General features: G+C 38.2%; 1 long non-coding RNA gene across 3 annotated transcripts in view; it reads right to left on the reverse strand.

Annotated features, from left to right (window-relative positions):
• Positions 1-4,456: 4,456 nt before the first annotated feature.
• The window catches only part of LOC123242123, a 200,977-nt gene continuing 197,851 nt past the window's right edge, over positions 4,457-7,582 (reverse strand). For all 3 annotated transcript variants that reach the window (XR_006505803.1, XR_006505802.1, XR_006505804.1), the window contains one exon: positions 4,457-4,537. This is a non-coding gene — a long non-coding RNA (uncharacterized LOC123242123). The remainder of the gene's footprint in view (positions 4,538-7,582) is intronic.

The raw sequence follows: 7,582 nt of genomic DNA on the forward strand, positions 1-7,582 counted from the left end.
TTCCTTCCTTCCTTCCTTCCTTCCTCTCTCTCTCTTTCTTTTTCTTCCTTTCCTTCTAGCTGATTTTATCTGGAATTGTTTCATTGGAGGAGGTGCTAAGATTTTTGAAAATATTATAGGAATTTCTTCATGAATGGTAAGGGTTTAAGACACCTAATTCAATCCACTTTTTGCCATAGGTGCTATTTACGGATGGCTCAGCTCTGAAGTTGGAAGTACCCTTGTTTAGCCATATTTGCTTTGATCTATAATTATTTGCTCTTTCCAGTTCTGGCACAATGATGGCATTTTAGAGGCAAAAAGGAGTGATCAGGGTAGGAGGGGAGGGGTAGAGAATCACACTCATTCTTTTTCTTTTTCTTTTTTCTTTTTTTAGACATAAAGAGGATAAATAGAATTGGTCTGGCAAGACACAAAGTTAGATCTAAGCAGGTAGTTTTTGTTGTTCCTCCTGCTCCTCCGCCCTACTTCTCTTCTTCCTTTTATATAAATACTCCTTTTCATATAAGCCAGTGATTTGCTAAAGTGGCAAGAGCAAAAGGTAGACTCTCTCCTCTAATAATTCTACTTATGAAGGTTTTTCCAAATATTCCCAGAGCTCAGCGTATTTGCCTTTCTCTGCTGCCCTCCAACTGCACTTGGGGAACAATAGGGCGAGGCAGGACTTGCCAGACAGTGCCGCCAAAAGTACTGGAATACAGTTCTCATAAACAAGTCTCTGTCACTTTCCAGAGAAAACCACAACTTTGCTAACGGCAATTAATCAGTCTTTAGGAAAGCTAAACAAAACCAGGTTTGCATATCTGGTCCTTGCCTCTCAATAGCTGGGTGTCCAAACCCCACCAAATTTGAGGTTACCTGCAAATTCAGATGCCCACAGCCTCACCCAAGAGGCCTGTGTGGCAGGAATATGACAATATTAAGCATGAAAGAATAATGACCATCTCAGAACAAAACAGCCACCTCTTGTCTAGACTTGGGTGTGGGGGCAGAGAAATACAGAAACATGTCAATGGCTATGGTGTGCCATAAAGAACAGGCCCCTGGTTTGTGAGATTGCCTGACAGACACATACCTATAGACACAAGCTTGTGTGGAATATCACCACAAGTTCGGATCTACGGGTTTGTGGCAACAGGCCCCAGAATCTTCTCTTGTTTGGGGGTCTGATACATCTGCAAATGAAATATCAAAGCCGTTAGTCCAGCAGCAGATTTTGCCATTCTATACCGGGCCAGAAAGGGACAGCTTCAGCCTTGCTCAGAAGGGGGTAGAAATAAAACACCTTTTCTCTAGGTTCCCCCAGCCTTCCCCTTAGGTTTCTCCCTCCCTTCAGTCAGCCCCAAGTCTAAGAACATACAAAAACTAAGTGTTCTCTGAGTGTAAACCACATTATTTTCTTATTAATACAGTGGCAGAATCAGTTGACCAGTCCGTAACCTACACTGCACACACAGCAATATTAATAGGGTAAATCAGCAGAGTCAAGAAAATTCTTTGGTTTGTAGGAGGGTGTGTGTATGTGTGTGTGTGAGAGAGTGAAAAAGAGAGAGAGACAGAGAGAGGGGGGGGGGATTGAGTGAGAGAGAGAGAGAAAGAGAGGAGAGAGGAGAAAGAGAAAGAGAGAGATTTTTCATTTTTTTAAAGTTATTGTTAATTACAAAATAATTGATGAATTTCCCACCCCCTTCTTATTTTCATTCTGATAGGCTCGATGAAGAGCTGGAATAAAATACAAACATAATGAATATAACAATTGTTTTAGAAAAGAATCATTATTCTAGAGAAGAATGTTTATAAATCACATCAGAAAATTCTCTCTCCCATTTGAACAAAGCAAGAGGACAAGTTTTACATACTCCCATCCAAGTCAAAGTCTATATTATTGCTCAAGAATCCTCCAAATAATGAGAACTTTAATTTTCAAAGCCCTTGTTTTAAAAAAAAAAAAAGGTTCCAATTTGGGCAGCTGTGATTTGTACTTCTTATGTAGAAAGCACCATAGGGCAATAGAACGAACGTGGAATTTAGAACCAAGAAGGTCTGGGATCATCCATCTCCAAATCCAGTCCTTGGTTTAAACTTATCGCATCATAGCCATTTGACCAAAGGTAAGTCACTTAAGTTCTCTAATCCTCAGAGTACCCATTTGTGAAATGGGAATAATAATACTTGTATTATCCTGGTTATCTGATTGTCCTGAATAAACTGTTAAGTAAATAATAAAGTGCTATATAAATGTGAAAGCTATTAATAACAGTAATAAAAATGTTTCAATCTCAATTCCATTAAACAGATGAGAAAATAGTAATAATAACCGTGTTACTGTACCCCTATTCATTAAAAGTCATAGTCAATAGCATCTCTGTGTCACATGGGTGAGAACAAAGTAACTACTTTCTGTGGAGGATAGAAAGGTATATATCCCTCTATTCCTTACTAACCAAGCTGGTAGACACTTGTTTTGTTTTATCTTTTTTCCCCAGATAGACCCGGGGATCCTCATCCAAAGGACTAAGAGACAAAATTAAGATCTAATGATACAGGGGCAAAAAGAATATGTCCTCACAAGGGCATTATTCCTAAAACAGGGCAGGCCCTGATAAAACTAACCTTAAAACTGAAAACAATGGGATAGGGAACAGAGATAGGAATGATTAAGAATTCAGGTGCTACAATTCTTAAATTTCACGTTTTTTGCCTATTTTCACAAACCAAAAACAGTAAACATCATGGCCTATAAACCTGTTAACAGAGCGGATGCATCCATAAATAAGAAGTTGAGTTTGACTTTTTGGCCTGATTTTCATTTCTTAATAAACAATATTATGGCATTTTAGCATTAAATATTGTACTCTGTCTTTTTCATAAAAGTTAGTAGGACTCATCCCTCTCTTCTCAGAATGAATTTTTCTTTAAAAAAAAAAGATCCCTTTACTCACTAGTATTTTGACCCTTCCCATGCCACTGATATCACCTGATACCAGAAGCTTCTACTTCTAATCTTCGAAATAGAGAAAGGAGGGGAATATTGTATTTTCAAACATGTAGCCTTACATTTCTGAAAGAGTAACTAGATGACCCATAAGATATCAACTCTTAGGAAAATTTAGTGTGATGTTCACATACTCCCATGGGGAGGATAATAAGAACTCATTTTTATTATTATGTTTGTTAAAAAGTTATAATGGAGCTCCCTGGAGATGAGATGGGATGTGTCAAAGAAGCAGTTAGTCATTCCAATAGGCACACCTCCATAAATCTGCACAGGCAGCTCTGTTCTCCTCTGAGGCCATTGAAAGGAGTTCAGGGGGTACATTTCATTTAGGGGCACCTCTCTGCCTTTCTAAGACAAATAGCCAGACTAAAGAACACTATTAATTCCCAGCATTTAGGGGCACTAGATTGCCTAAAGTGGACAATTTTTAATTTCCAAAAAGAAAAGATACATGAAAAGAGATCCAGGTGGCTGAGAAGAATCAAACACACAAATAGACTATCAAGCAGAGGATGTGGGGTTGGATATTTTTCTTTTTTCAAATTCTGATTCTATATTTGTATCAAGAGCCTTCTTTGGATTGAACAAGAAAATAAAGGTCCTATTCAAAGGAGCGTTTGGTTTTTTTTATTCATTCTTAAAAGCACCCGTGATTTTCTCTAAGATTGAAATACCAGATTGCTTTTGGAAAACCTGAGCCAATGGCCCTCAAAAGTGGTAGGGGAAAAAAAAGGTAAGAAAGGCAGACAAGTACAGAGACAAATTTACCAAACAAATATTTTCAAATCATGAAAATGTGTAGTTGGTTCAAAGTCTTCTAATATCACCAAGAGAAAACAACTCTATTACAAGAACTGAGCTCTAATACTGACCACTGGAACTGAGGGATAAGGCTTCTGCAAAAGGGATTTATGTTTTTAGACAAATAATCTAGGAATGAAATGAAAATATTAATAATATCTTATTGTTATTTGCATGAGGCCTATTCCTCAGGAATTCCAAGTACATGGAAGACATTCAGGGTAATGATGGGAAGCAATATCTGATACTAATAGTCTCAAATCAGATAGCTTTAACAGATAACCAAATATACCCCCATAATTGAGAGATGGTGTGTTATATCCCTACTGTTTCAGTTCACTAATATAGAAGGAAAAAGGCCAGGACATCGTCGCATTGGAAAAATAAAAATTTTAAAATAATCATTCAGCTCTAAGAATCTAATAATATGGCCACATTCCCTGGCTCTCTTTTAACTTCATTCACATAATTCGGGGGGTGGGGGGGGGGAATTAACATTGACTCCAAATTTCTTTAAAATGATCGCTACTAACAAATGCATATTTTGTCCTAAAATCGCATCATCATTTAGAATAAATAAGTCAAACTGCCTCTCAAAAAATATAATCCCTGCAGAAACGAAAGGTCTGGGGTATCACAAGAAAATGCCGTTACCTGAAAAAGTGTTAACTTCATGGGAATCCCATTTTAAAACCCGCTGCCATCTTGCTAGGCCAAGATCTTCAAAATCGCCCATAGCTGGAAGACAAAACAGTTTTTTTTTAACTTTTTTAAATGAATCAAGAGTCTTTTTATTTCTTTTGGAGACCTTAATTTTTATAAGACTCAAACAGAAGCAAAGCCAAAACTCAGTGGTGAGGACTAAGAAAGAATGCCAAAGGGTAAAATGGAATTTTATTTACCAAAAGGAAAAAAAAAATCATGGAACATCATTATATTTATCCGCATGACAGAAAAATAATAGACTCTCTGAAAATAAACGACTTTCCTTTTTTTTTTCCTGGAATTTCTCCGGCTACGGATAGATCTCGTAAGCCATCTTGCCAAAGAAATGATCAAATAAGAATTGAGAGGACCCCAGACTACTCCCAAGTCCCAGTGTTTTGGACCAAGTCACAATATCAATAGTTACATAAGCAAGATTGGTTAAGGCATAATTAAATCGGGGAGTCATTACCTGGACCCGCGTAGCACCATCCAGCCCCCGCTTTAACTTTTTGACTCTGAAATGATTCAGGAGTCATTATTTCTCTCTGCAGATGGGATTGTTAAAAAGAAGCGAAATCCCGGATTGTGGTGGATTCATGGAGTCTATCCTCCTTCCACCACAGCAGGATTCTTGGCTCCCATTCCAACTTCCTTTCATTGGCCATGTTTTAGATGCCGGTTTTGCCTTTCATTTTATTGTTCCTTTAGTAATGTAAAGGCAAACTAACTGTGCAGCTGCTAGCAAGGAAAAAAAATTATTTGAGTTTTGCCCGGCAGTGGACTTGAACGCCAAACACGTTGTGATGTCAGCAAAACGAGATACCAACAGAAAGATTTCCATTTCCCCTCCTTTTTTTTTTTTTTTTAAGGTGCCGAATCTTGGCATCCCTCTTTTATAATAAGGGGAAGGGGACGATTAAATTAGACTTTTTTTTTTTAAGAAAAAGGAACAGAATAATTCAAATCTACACTTGGTATCCACCCTAGCATCACCCAGTAGAGAAAACTACTACAGTTTAGTCTCCTTCTGGCTTTCCAATTTTTCCTGATGGCTATTCTCTTGCCCTCCACTACCCTCATTTTTTGCCGAAAAATCCAGTCACCTAAACAAAAGAGGTACATCTAAGCAATGTCGCTCCCCAAGAGCAATTCGTCTGTGCCATGTATCACACCGAGCCTATTTTGACGCAATATTGCCGCAAGGAGACCAGACCATAGTGTGGAAGCGTCTATCAAACAGGCAACGCAGGGGTTGCAGGCGCTGGAGTCAGCTAACTTATCAGGAATTAATTCTCCTTTACGAAGAGAAGACTGACCAGAAAAGAGAGGGGGGTGGCGGTGGTGGAGGGGGTGGAGTGGGGAGAGAAGCAATACCATGTCATTCATGTTCCTTTCAGGCAAGAAGAAAATTAGAAATTGGTATTTATGACTCTCCCTGCTGCCTTCTCTTTCCCTACCCTCCAAATAAATATTTTCACATGAAATGAAAAATGTAAGTACTTGTAGCATTTTTGGAGAATAGTAAATGAAAAACAGCAAAACAGAATAAGGGATAGTCAGAATAAAACATAAGAAAACAGAAATGGATGTCCTTAGATTATTTGGATGGCTTCCCCCCACCCCTATTTTTGGTTTCTTTCTTCCTTTCTTTCTTTCTTCCTTCCTTCCTTCCTTCCTTCCTTCCTTCCTTCCTTCCTTCTTTTCTTTCTTTCTTTCTTTCTTTCTTTCTTAAGCCATTGCTCTGGTTCTTTATGCATATATGTACACAGAACTGGAGCTAACACTCATATCAACAATCGAAGATTGAGAAATTAGAGGCAAATTTATTTTAGGCACCAATGATGAAACAAAGGAGAAAGCGACTTTGCCAGTAACAAGTTGTCTTATGTATAGCTGGTTAAGGGAATCTACTTTCAGTATTAAGAGGAGTAGATTTGTACAAAATGGACATTTTTCTTCTCCTTTAAAATATAAATAATGATACTATTCACAGGAGACCCTTTCTCGTGATAACAGTCTTAACGAAAGAAGAGTTTCTTTTAAACCATACACATGAAAATAAAAAATGAAAAATGAACTCCTGATCTTAAAATGGAAGCCTGAGAAGCAAAATTTCAAAATTCGGACGGCTGTGATTTCTTACATTTAAATGAACTGAAAGGCTGCTAAAATGCTGCTTGGTTGCCAACTCATTTTAACTCTTTCAGTTCAAAGTCATGTTTGCTCCCGAGCATACCGCAATTAGATTTAGAAAGCAGGGGAAGAAGGGGAAAAAATTGAGGATTGAATCAGCTTTCATGCAGCAAAACAAAAGATCAACAATATGGAAAGAATCAGTGTTTCATTAAAAGATTTACTGTATAACAATGTGATTCTTGTTCTTGGAGAGGCAACAAAGGGCCTGTAACCTCCACAATGATACTTACAGAGAGAATCTACTGACAAATCCAACAGAACTAGGTTACAGCAGAGACAGAAGGATCCCTGCCTTATTCCAGGGTAAACATTCACTTACCGAAAATGCCTTAAAATTTCCAACAGAACTCTCTATCTGCATTTCACCCATATGAGAATCAGCTTTTCTAAGCTGGGGACCTCAGTAGCTATTGATTTCCAGTTTCTATCCCCCCTTTAAAAAAAAAAACTCAAACAAAAAAAAAAAACAAAAAAAACAAGGAAAATGACTGCCACCATTAAACTGAACTCCAGAAAGAAAGAAAGAAAAAACAACCATCCTATTCAGTAACCCCCATTTTTGACCCTCCCCAACACTTTTTTCAAACTCTACTGTTGTTTCCCCTAAGCTTCTGCTTGCTCCAATCTGATGCCTGCTTAACAACAGAATGACAAGCAACATCTGTTTGTAAAAAAGCCAAGATCAAGCCTTCACATTTTTTTTGGCTTGGTTTCTTTTTTTCTCTATGGAAAGCTAAGAGAGAACGAGAGAGGGAGAGAAGGAGAAAAAGAGGGAGGGAGAGGCAGAGGCAGAGGGAGAGGGAGAGGGGGAGAGGGAGAGAGAGAGAGAGAGAGAGAGAGAGAGAGAGAGAGAGAGAGAGAGAGAGAGAGAGAGAGAGA

This window comes from Gracilinanus agilis, chromosome 3 (assembly GCF_016433145.1).
Source record: "Gracilinanus agilis isolate LMUSP501 chromosome 3, AgileGrace, whole genome shotgun sequence".
NCBI classification, from domain to species: Eukaryota; Metazoa; Chordata; class Mammalia; order Didelphimorphia; family Didelphidae; genus Gracilinanus; species Gracilinanus agilis.